We start from the raw sequence: 13387 nt of genomic DNA on the forward strand, positions 1-13387 counted from the left end.
TTGCCACTTGTGATATGGACCTTTATTATGCAGTCTGTCACTTTTATTTCTTCCACATCACAAGATAGTATAAAGCTTACTTTCTCCACACTAATAAATCATACATATTTAGAGAGCAATTTTTATTGCTTGCAATGATGACAACTTACTTGAAGGATCTTACTCAATCCATAGGTAGATATGGTGGACTCTCATGGCAAAACTAGGTTTAAGGATATTTGGAAGCACAAGTAGTATCTCTACTTGGTGCAAAGAATTTGGCTAGCATGAGAGGGAAAGGCAAGATCAACATGTTGGATGATCCATGACAATATAATTTATTTCAGATGTAAGGGAACATAAGCCATTGTGTTGTCTTCCTTGTCCAACATCAACTTTTTAGCATGTCATATTTTAATGATTGCTCACAATCATAAAAGATGTCCAAGATAGTATATTTATATGTGAAAACCTCTCTTTCCTTATTACTTCATATTAATTGCAACGATGACCAAAACTATGTTTGTCAACTCTCAACAACTTTTATTCATCATACTCTTTATATGTGAAGTCATTACTCTCCATAAGATCCATTGATCTCTTTATTTCTTTTTATTCTTTTATTTTTTATTTTATTCCCTCGAGATCATAGCAAAATAACCAAGCCCTTGACTCAACACTAATCTTTATTATATATAGCTCACGGACTCGATTACATAGAAGGATCATGTAGCAAAACTCAAAACTAGATCATACTAAAACTTTATTCTACTAGATCAAGATGTTACCAAAAGGATCGAACTAAGAAAAACGGTAAAGATAAAGGTGTGATGGTGATACGATACCAGGGCACTCCCCCAAGCTTGGCAGTTGCCAAGGGGAGTGCCCATACCCATGTGTTTATGTCTCCTTCTTCGAGGGTGGTGATGTGATATTCTTGGCGATGATGCCCCTTAGGATACGATTCGCTTCCTCGAGCTTATTGACTTGCTGCTTGAGGTCCATTATTTCCTTACGGAGCTTGCCCGTGACTGCTAAAGCTCCTTTCACCCAAGGATGTTGCATAGCTGCAGGAGACCAAGTAACACTCTTTTTCATATTTTCATAAGAAAGAAATCTAACGTTGGAAGGGATGACCGAGTTTGGAATGGCAGAGCTCTGTAGTTCCCCCATCGTGAATCCGGCTCGGAAACGAGAAGTAACTTCTTGATCATCCTCCATGGCATATATCCTTTTCAAGTCGGCCTCCATCTCTTCCTCGGTTGATGGACCAAAGTGGTCAGCATCGCTGTTTTCTCTTGGCCCCGGTGTCGGATGAGACACCCGACTCTCCCTGACTGACTCTTGAGAAGACATCTTGCTCTAAATCTGCAGCAGAAACAGCTCGAAATAAAGACAGAAGATATTTGCGTGGTACGGTGGTCAAAACCTTCAGGAGATTATATAGTGAATTTTTACCGACCAAAAGAAGTATCATGCAAGAAAACGGAGTCCGGAGAGCACACGAGGTGCCCATGAGGCAGGGGGCGCGTCCAGGGGGTAGGGAGCGCCCTCCACCCTCGTGGAAGCCTCGTGTCCTTGCCGGACTACTTCTCATTTTTCCTATTTTCTTAAATATTCCAAAACGGAGAAAAACTGTTATTAGAACTGTTTTGGAGTCGGTTTACTTACCGTACCTCATACCTCTTCCTTTTCGGGGTCTGGAACATTCTGGAAAGTGTCCCTTATGTATTCCTCCAGGGTTACGGTTTCAATAACATTAGTTTCAACATTTATGGGATTATGTGAGATATAATGTTTGATTCTTTGACCGTTCATCACCCTCGGGTTTGTGCCTTCAAAGTTGTTGATTTTTATAGCACCGAAACGGTAGACCTCCTCGATGACGTAAGGACCTTCCCATTTAGAGAGAAGTTTTCCTGCAAAAAATCTTAAACGAGAGTTGTATAATACTCCCTCTGTCCCATAATATAAGAATGTTTTGACATTACACTAGTGTCAAAAATGTTCTTATATTTTGGGACGGAGGGAGTAATACATAATCTCCTACATTAAACTCACGTTTTTGTATCCTTTTGTCATGCCATCTTTTAACTTTTTCTTTAAACAGTTTGGCATTCTCATAGGCCTGGGCTCTCCATTCATCAAGTGAGCTAATGTCAAAAAGCCTCTTCTCACCGGCAAGTTTGAAATCATAATTGAGCTCTTTAATGGCCCAATATGCCTTATGTTCTAGTTCAAGAGGTAAGTGACATGCTTTTCCATAAACCATTTTATACGGAGACATACTCATAGGATTTTTATATGCAGTTCTATAGGCCCATAATGCATCATCAAGCTTCTTGGACCAATTCTTTCTAGATCTATTAACAATCTTCTGCAAAATTAATTTAAGTTCTCTATTACTTAATTCTACTTGGACACTAGATTGTGGATGACATGGAGATGCAAGTCTATGATTAACATCATACTTAGCAAGCATTTTACGAAAAGCACCATGAATAAAATGTGAACCACCATTAGTCATTAAGTATCTAGGGACTCCAAACCTCAGAAAAATAACTTCTTTAAGCATCTTAATAGAGGTGTTATGATCAGCACTACTAGTTGGAATAGCTTCTACCCACTTAGTAACGTAATCAACAACAACTAAAATATGTGTGTACCCATTAGAGAAAGGAAAAGGTCCCATATAATCAAAGCCCCAAACATCAAATGGTTCAATAACAAGTGTATAATTCATAGGCATTTCTTGACGTCTACTAATATTACCAATTCTTTGACATTCATCACAAGACAAGACAAACTTACGGGCATCTTTGAAGAGAGTAGGCCAATAAAAACCGGATTGCAATACCTTATGTGCAGTTCTGTCTCCAGCATGGTGCCCTCCATAAGCCTCGGAGTGACACTTACATAGGATCTTTTCCTGTTCATGCTCAGGTACACAACGTCTAATAACACCATCTACTCCTTCATTATAAAGATGTGGGTCATCCCAAAAGTAATGTCTTAAATCATACAAGAACTTTTTCTTTTGCTGATATGTGAAACTAGGTGGTATAAATTTAGCAACAATGTAATTAATATAATCAGCATACCATGGAGCAGTACGAGAAGCATTTATGACAGCTAATTGTTCATCAGGAAAGCTATCATCAATAGGTAGTGGGTCATCAAGAACATTCTCTAACATAGACAAGTTGTCTGCAACGGGGTTCTCAGCTCCCTTTCTATCAATGATATGCAAATCAAATTCTTGTAGTAAGAGAACCCATCTAATAAGTCTAGGTTTAGCATCTTTCTTTTCTATAAGATATTTAATAGCAGCATGATTAGTGTGAACAGTTACTTTAGAATCAACAATGTAAGGTCTGAACTTATCACAAGCAAATACAACTGCTAAAAATTCTTTTTCAGTAGTAGCATAGTTTCTCTGGGCACAGTCTAGAGTTTTACTAGCATATTGAATAACATTTAATTTCTTATCAACTCTTTGTCCTAGAACAGCCCCTACAGCATAATCACTAGCATCACACATAATTTTAAATGGTAAATTCCAATCAGGAGGTTAAACAATAGGTGTAGAAACCAAAGGTTTCTTAAGTATTTCAAATGCTTCTACACAGTCATCATCAAAGACAAAAGGAACATCTTTTTGTAAGAGATTAGTTAGAGACCGAGAAAGTTTAGAGAAGTCCTTAATGAACCTCCTATAAAAACCAGCATGACCAAGGAAGCTTCTTATACCTTTAATGTCCTTAGGACACAGCATCTTTTCAATAGCATCAACTTTAGCTTTATCAACTTCAATACCTCTTTCAAAAAATTTATGCCCCAAGACAATACCTTCATTAACCATAAAGTGGCACTTCTCCCAATTCAAGACAAGATTAGTTTCTTCACATATCTGCAGAACTCGATCAAGGTTGCTTAAGGAATCATCAAAGGAGGTTCTGTAAACGGAGAAATCATCAATGAAAACCTCAACAATATTTTCACAAAAGTCAGAGAATATAGCAATCATATATCTTTGAAAAGTAGCAGGTGCATTGCATAAACCAAAAGGCATACATCTATAAGCAAAGTATCAAAAGGACAAGTAAAAGTTGTCTTTTCTTGATTCTCTTTTGACACAGGTATTTGAGAGAAACCAGAATAACCATCTAGAAAGCAAAAATGTGTATGTTTGGATAGTCTTTCTAGCATTTGATCAATAAAAGGTAAAGGGTAATGATCCTTTTTAGTTGCTTTATTTAGTTTGCGGAAATCAATTACCATTCTATAACCTATAACAATTCTTTGTGGGATCAATTTATCTTTATCATTAGGAACAACAATAATACCTCCCTTCTTAGGGACACAATGAACAGGGCTTACCCACTGACTATCAGCAATGGGAGAAATTATACCTGCCTCCAGAAGCTTCAGTATTTCTTTTCTTACCACTTCTTTCATCTTAGGATTTAACCGTCGTTGGTGATCAACAACTGGTTCCGCGTCTTTCTCCAATTTTATTTTGTGCTGGCAGAGAGTGGGACTAATGCCCTTAAGATCATCAAGAATATATCCAATACCAGCACGGTGCTTCTTCAGAGTTTTCAATAATTTCTTTTCTTCATGCTCTGAAAGGTTAGCACTAATAATAACAGGATATATCTCTTTCTCATCAAGATAAGCATATTTAAGAGTATCAGGTAAAGGTTTAAGCTCAAACACGGGATCACCCTTGGGTGGAGGAGGATCCCCTAGGATTTCAATAGGCAAGTTGTGTTTCAAAATAGGTCCCTGTTTAAAGAATACGTCATCTATTTCCCTTCTTTCATTCATAAACATATCATTTTCATGGTCTAGAAAATATTGCTCTAAAGGATCATTAGGAGGCACGGCAATAGAAGCAAGACCAATAATTTCATCTTTACTAGGCAATTCTTTATCATGGGGTTGTCTATGAAACTTAGCAAAATTAAACTCATGAGACATATCCCCTAAACTAACAGAAACAACATCCTTATTGCAGTCTATCTTAGCATTAACAGTATTCAAGAAGGGTCTACCAAAAATAATGGGACAAAAGTCATCTTGTGGGGAACCGAGAACAAGAAAATCGGCAGGATATTTAACTTTCCCACACAAGACTTCAACATCTCTAACAATCCCAATGGGTGAAATAGTGTCTCTATTGGCAAGCTTAATTGTAACATCAATTTCTTCTAACTCAGCAGGTGCAATATCATGCAAAATTTCTTTGTATAAGGAATGAGGTATTGCACTAGCACCCATATCACATAAGCCATGATAGCAATGATCTCCTATTTTAACAGAAATAACAGGCATGACTACAACAGGTCTATGTTTATTTTTAGTACCAGGTCTAGAAATTCTAGCAGCTTCATTACAGAAGTAAATAACATGCCCATCAATATTATCGGCCAAGAGATCTTTAACCATAGCAACACTAGGTTCAACTTTAATTTGCTCAGAGGGAGTAGGTGTTCTAGTATTGCTCTTATGAACCACAGTTGAAGCTTTAGCATGATCCTTTATTCTAACAGGGAAAGGTGGTTTCTCAATATAAGCAGTGGGAACAACAGGATCATTATAAGTGATAGTCTTTTCTTCAACTTTAATAGGTGCAACTACTTTTACTTCAATGGGAGGATTATATTTAAACCACTTCTCCTTAGGGAGATCAACATGAGTAGCAAAGGATTCACAGAAAGAAGCTACTATCTTAGAGTCAAGTCCATATTTAGTGCTAAATTCACGGAAAGCGTCGGTATTCATAAAAGATTTAACACAATCAAACTTGGGTGTTATACCTAACTCCTTACCTTCATCGAGGTCCCAATCTTCAGAGTTGCGTTTAATTCTTTCCAATAAATCCCATTTGAATTCAATAGTCTTCATCATAAAAGATCCAGTACAAGAAGTATCGAGCATGGAGCGATTACTAAGAGAAAGCAGAGCATAAAATTTTTGAATAATCATTTCTTTTGAGAGCTCATGATTGGGGCATGAATATAACATTGACTTAAGCCTCCCCCAAGCTTGAGCGATGCTTTCTCCTTCGCGAGGCCAAAAATTATATATATAATTACGATCACGATGAACAAGATGCATAGGATAAAACTTCTGATGAAATTCCAATTTCAATCGGTTATAGTTCCATGATCCCATATGATCACATAGCCTGAACCATGTCAATGCCTCTCCCTTCAAAGATAAAGGGAATACCTTCTTCTTGATAACACCCTCGGGCATACCTACAAGCTTAAATAATCCACAAACTTCATTCACATAGATTAGGTGCAAATCGGGATGCAATGTTCCATCTCCTGTAAAAGGATTAGCTAGCAGTTTCTCTATCATACCCGAAGGAATTTCAAAGTAAACATTTTCAGTAGGTTCAGTAGGTTGAGGAGCAACTCTTTGCTCTACTGGTCAGGGTGAAGATACCCTAAACAAGCCCCTCAAAGGATTATGTTCCACAGTAACAAGTGACAGTAAATTTTAGCACACTATATAAATTTTTCCTTACCAAATTCCACCTACCAAAGGTGCTTCACTCCCCGGCAACGATGCCAGAAAAGAGTCTTGATGACCCACAATTGTAGGGGATCTATCGTACTCCTTTCGATAAGTAAGAGTGTCGAACCCAGCGAGGAGCAGAAGGAAATGATAAGCAATTTTAAATAAGGTATTCTCTGCAAGCACTGAAATTATCGGTAACAGATAGTTTTGTGATAAGGTAATTTGTAACATGTAACAAATAGTAAAGGCACATAAGGTGCAGCAAGAAGGCCCAATCCTTTTTGTAGCAAAGGACAAGCCTGGACAAACTCTTATATAAAGGAAAACGCTCCCGAGGACACATGGGAATTATCGTCAAGCTAGTTTTCATCACGTTCATATGATTCACGTTCGGTACTTTGATAATTTAATATGTGGGTGGACCGGTGCTTGTGTACTGTCCTTCCTTGGAAAAGCATCCCACTTATGATTAACCCCTATTGCGAGCATCCGCAACTACAACAGAAGTATTAAGGTAAACCTAACCATAGCATGAAACATATGGATCCAAATCAGCCCCTTACGAAGCAACGCATAAACTAGGGTTTAAGCTTCTGTCACTCTAGCAACCCATCATCTACTTATTACTTCCCAATGCCTTCCTCTAGGCCAAAACAATGGTGAAGTGTCATGTAGTCGATGTTCACATGACACCACTAGAGGAGAGACAACATACATCTCATCAAAATATCGAACGAATACCAAATTCACATGACTACTTATAGCAAGACTTCTCCCATGTCCTCGGGAACAAACTTAACTACTCACAAAGCATATTCATGTTCATAATCAGAGGGGTATTAATATGCATAATGGATCTGAACATATGATCTTCCACCAAGTAAACCAACTAGAATCAACTACAAGGAGTGATCAACACTACTAGCAACCCACAGGTACCAATTTGAGGCTTTGGGACAAAGATTGGATACAAGAGATGAACTAGGGTTTGAGATGAGAAGGTGCTGGTGAAGATGTTGATGGAGACTGACCCCCTCCCGATGAGAGGATCGTTGGTGATGACGATGGTGATGATGCCCCCCTCCTGGAGGGAAGTTTCCCCGGCAGAACAGATGCGCCGGAGCCCTAGATTGGTTCCACCAAGGTTCCGCCTCGTGGTGGCGCAGTTTCGTCCCGTGAGCTTGCTTATGATTTTTTTTCTCAACAAAAGACTCCATATAGACAAAGATGGGCATCAGAGGGCCACCAGGGGGCCAACGAGGTAGGGGCGCGCCTAGGGGGGTAGGGCGCGCCCCCACCCTCGTGGACGGTAGGTGGCCCCCCTCTGGTACTTCTTTCACCCAATATTTTTTATATATTCTGAAATGTGCTCCCGTGAAGTTTCAGGACTTTTGGAGTTGTGCAGAATAGGTCTCTAATATTTGCTCCTTTTCCAGCCAGAATTCTAGCTGCCGACATTCTCCCTCTTCATGTAAACCTTGTAAAATAAGAGAGAATAGGCATAAGTATTGTGACATAATGTGTAATAACAGCCCATAATGAAATAAATATCAATATAAAATCATGATGCAAAATGGACGTATCACTGCCCCTCCGTGTCGGCCCGCCCCGCCGGACCGCCCCGCCGCGGAGCCCCGCCACGGCGCCTCGCCGCCCCGGCCGCTCCACCCCGCCTCGCCGCCCCGGTCGCTCCAAGTTGAGACATTTTCATTTTTTCTGTTTTTTTAGATTTAGCTTAATTAGGTTTAGTATAATTTAGTTTAGGTTTTGTTTACTTTAGTTAGTTTACTTTAGGTTTAGTTTAGTTTAGGTAAAGTTTGTGGTTTAGTTTAGTTTAGTTCAGGGATCTCATTGGAGCTATGATCCTGTGATGGTTCCTTCTCTTTGGGTCTCCACCGCCCGCGCCGATACCCGTCATTCGCTACGGTTCTAGTTGTATTAGCGATGTTATATGTATGATACTATTCGAGATGTATTAGTGATAATATTCGACGATGTACGAATGCAGGAGATGATGTATTTTTGCTTATTGAATGCATGTTAATTTAGTTTACCCGGGGACGAGCGGGTTAGGGGGTTCCTCGGTGTCGATGGTACCCTAAATAGCAAGTATCGTCAGTGCGAGATACATGTGGCCATCGGTGTAGAATACTACATCCATGTCCCACAAGTGACACAGGGGTCATGCATCCCGCAGCAACAGTACTCGGCGTCGATGGCGGTCGAACACCATTGCGGATTTGTCTGGCAGCCTCAGAGATGACGATTGAAAGCTAAGTGTTGAAACCTGAAACACCCAAACTGACTCAAGTCGGTTTGGTTGTTTGAAATTTCAAAACTTGGCTTTAATCCTCATCGCAGAGGCTGCCAGACAAATTTGCCAAGGTGTTCGACCGTCATCGGCCACCAGAACTATTGTTGCGGGACGCCAGGCGCCGGCGTCACTTGTGGGACGTGGATCTAGTGTTCAACGCCAAGTGCCTCATGTATCTTGCACCGATGGTAGTTGCTATTTAGGGTTCTATCGACGTTGAGGAACCCCTAACCCGCTCGTCCTGTTGTGAATATTTAGTTAGGTTGACGGAAAAAACAATATTGCTATGAAACTCATCTTTCGATTTAAATGTGCAGTTTTTTCGTCGCTGCGAGGGTCTAGTGTTCGACGAGCTCCGCCCCTGTGTTCGTGGTAGCACAAATGACATCTCCTCCCCCCCTTGATTTGCTCTGGTCCGGTCTTCGTGCCGATGAAACTTTCTAGCTATAGGTGTCTTCAATCATCAGTATGTGTGACCACTATGCATCTCCCGTTTGGAAGGTTTACATCTATAAATATGCATGCATTTGCATATTTATAACTGTGATTCTTTCGAATTGTCCAACGTTATCCCTGGACAGCCCGAGTATGTGTAGATTGGGTTTGCTTTCCGATATGCTCTGCTCCGGATCCGATGCAGAATTTCATCAATGCCTCCCTGTTGTTCTCCGGGTACACATCCTCTCTGCTTATTGCCGAGACGTGTATCAGGAGAACAGCGGGGAGGTGCTGCCGAAATTTTGCATCGGATCCAGAGCAGGGCATGAGAAAATGAACCCAATCTACACATACTCGGGTGGGATTAGGACCTATCTTTACCTATTAGCGTCTAGGTTGCATGGACATAATAAAAGTGACAAACTCCATTAACTAATGAATATATACATGCTGATTCATATATATATATATATATATATATTTCTTATGTGTCCATTAGCTAGGCAAGATGACTGATCGTGCGTGGATGTACATCGGTCACACTAGTCAGAAAGACATGACCACTGAATGGTTAACAAAAACCAAGGAGTTTATGAGAGCCACATTTGCAAATGGTCAGAGGACAACTGTAAGTGCATCTAGTGCCACCCCTAGTTAGTTTTGGAGTATTGACGACAAACCTAGCTGAGGGACTAATGTGTTTGTGAAAATTGCAGGATAACACAGGTAGAAGTCCCTCATTGATTCGGTTTTACTACCAGAGATGACCCCTAAAATGTATGAAGACATTGAAGTCAAAGGTGGTATATGAAGATATTCATATTGAAGACTATGACAAAAGAAGACACGTTATGAAGCCTATGGAGCTCGAAGACGTAGATCTTTCGTAGTTCTTTTTCTTTTGTGTTGAGTCATAGGAACCACCGTACTGTTAAGTGGGGTCCAGGAGAACCAGTCAGAATGACTGAAGTGATGCCTAAACCAAAAACCTATGTCTTCGAGTGAAGACAATGAGAGCGAATCTTGTCCAGAGCCGGACAAGTCAGCTTTGCTTGTAGCCCAAGTAAAGTTGCCATGAGAGTTTGAAATCTGACCGTTGAGACACGTGTCAGTTCCTTAGTGACCCAGGGTCATTTCGGACAAATCAGGTCGGGTTGCCAAGTGGCTATAAATAGCCCACCCCCTACAACCATAAACAGTTGGCTGCTCAGATTTCAGTGCACGGCTTTTGTCGTTTGAGAGCAACCCACCTCGAAGCCTTTGAGAGAGAGAATTCCTTTCGAGGATAAAGCCCTAACCACCCAGAGCCAGAGAACATTGGGCATCACTTAAGTCTTCTTGTCTGTGTGATCTGAAGACTTATTACACTTGAGGACTGTGCATCCCCAGAAGGTTAGGCGTCGCGTTCAGAGCATCCAAGAGACATTGTGGATTCCAGTGAACGAAGTCTGTGAAGGTTTGGGAGTCTACCTTGAAGACTTACCAGAGTGATTGGGCGAGGACTAAGTGACCTTAGCTCAAGGAGAATACGGTGAGGACTTGGTGTCCTGAGCTGCGTGTTCAGGACTGGGTGTCCGGGACTGTGTGTCCTAAGGTTTAAATACCTAGCCGCTCCAACCAGACGTACAGTTGTCACAGCAATTGGAACTAGTCCAACACATCGTTGTCTTCAACGAGTCACTGGTTTCATCTTCACTTCCTTTACTTACTGATCACTCATTGTGAAGTCATTGCGTGTCTGTTCTATCTTTTGTCTTCACAACATGAGTGTATGATCTGTTTGGCTTCATAGTATCTTCCTACCTGATCCTTATTACACTACAGCTATTTGTCACTGTGCTTTCACTCTGTTGATACTTGACCATGGATTGCCTAGTGTAGTCTAACTTCCGCTGCATAGTAATAGGCATATCTCTACTGTTTGTCTTCATAACTTCCACGTTTTGAAGACTTTCATAAAAATCGCCTATTCACCCCCCCTCTAGTCGATATAACGCACTTTTAATTGGTATCAGAGCAAGGTGCTCCCTTGTTCTGTGTGATTCGGTTTAACCACCTGGAGTTTTAGCTATGTCGACTGCAGGGATAATCAAAGTCTCCGCTGCGTGCCCCGTCTTAGATGGAACTGAATATCCCTACTGGAAGAATAAGATGCGCATGCATCTTGAAGCCATTGACGTCGACCTATGGTATGTCGTCGAGAACGGCGTTCCCAAGGCTGGAGAAGGTGTCACTGCTGCTGATGTCAAGAAGTTCACTCAACTGGACTCTACTGCCAAGAATATCATCTGTGGTCATTTGACCAAAGGACAGTATGGCCGTGTGAGTGCCTTGAAGACATCCAAGCTGGTCTGGGACTAGCTCTCCAAGGTCAATGAAGGCATCTCAACCCAGAGAGATCAAAGAATCAGTGTCCTTCGCAATCTCTTCAGCCGCTTCAAGCGAAATGACAATGAGAATGTCCAGCACACATTTGACAGACTCACTGACATCACAAATGAGCTTCAAGCCCTCGGCGCTACTGAGATCACCAAACATGAAGTCGTCAAGACGCTGCTGAGATCACTTGATAGTTCGTTTGACATCCTAGCCCTGATGATTCAAGAACGTCCTGATTTCAAGACACTCGATCCATCTGACATACTTGAGAGCCTCAACACACATGAGTTTCAGCTCTCTGAGAAAAGAGATATCTACGGTCCAAACTATGGGCGAACTCGTGCCTTGAAGGCAAAAGCTATTTCCTCATCTGAAGAAGAATCTGACAGCAGTTCTAATGATCCTGAAGACATTGGAAGGGAACTTGCAATGCTTGTGAAGAAGTTCCAAAAGTTCACCAAGAAGAAAGGCTTCAGAAAGTCTTCACGATCAAGCTCAAGGAATGATGAAGCTTCTGCTCATGACTACAAGAAGAAAACATGCCACAAGTGCAAGAAAACTGGACACTTCATCTCTGAGTGTCCATAGTGGGACAATGAGAACAGAAGGAAGAAGAAGAGCAAGGAATATGACTCTGACGACAAGAAGAAGAAGAAGAAATACTCAAAGTCTTCCTCCAAGTCTTCCTCAAAGTCTTCATCACACAAGAAGAGCTCATCTAGCAAGGCACGTGCGTTTGTTGGCAAGGAAATGGATTCTGAGGAGGAATCCGCGTCTGAGGAGGCAGAGGTGGAGTCTGAGGAGGAGTCTGATTCTGGCACTGCAAGTCTGGCTACAGCATACGTCGCCAAGTCCATCTTCAACACTGAAGACAATGACTTCATCACCGACACCGATGCAAATGACAAGGATGACTCCACTCCTACCTACTGCTTCATGGCACGCGGTGCCAAGGTAAACACATGCACTACTCGCTATCAAACATCCAGTGACGATGACTCTGATTGTGATTCAAAACCCAGTTACAAAACACTTGCTAAAATTGCAACTGAACAACAAAAGGCCATGGACCATATTCAAAAACTGTTAGACAGAAGCGATGATCTGTTGGGTGCTGAAATGACTCGATCTGAATCCTTAATTGAAGACATAAAAAATCTTCACGTTAAGTATCAGGAACTTGAAGATCGTCTTGATACTCTCTCAACAACTCATGAAAAGCTTTCCTATGATTATCTTCAAAGGAAGCAAGAACTTGAGAAATTGAGAGCGGCTCATGAAGATCTTCAAAAGGAAAACGAGTCACTTCGCGCCGAACAGATCAGTTCCGCTCAGGAAGGATTTGAACCACCATGTCTTAAATGCATTGAGCGTGATAATGCTACTTCTGTTGCTGAATGTTCCACTGCTACTGCTGTTGCAATATCTTCAACTGTTGATGTGGTAACTAACCCCTCTGCTGAGGATACCACTGCTATTGCTGATGAGAATGCTAGGTTGAAGACATTGCTTGAAACAGGGATGTACAAAAGTCTTAAAGGACATCAGACATTATGTGATGTCCTCAAGAAGCAGATTCTGAACCGAAACCCTAGGAAAGAGGGTGTTGGGTTCGTAAGGAAAATAAATGCAGATGGCTCTTACTGGAAACCTGAGCAGTACCCCAAAACCAAGTGGGTTGCTGCAAAGGAACCTTCAGCAGATCCATCCAATTTATCTGGCTTCACTTGTGCTAACCCCATT

Source organism: Triticum urartu, chromosome 4A (assembly GCF_056163025.1).
Source record: "Triticum urartu cultivar PI428250 chromosome 4A, HENAU_Tu73, whole genome shotgun sequence".
NCBI lineage: Eukaryota > Viridiplantae > Streptophyta > Magnoliopsida > Poales > Poaceae > Triticum > Triticum urartu.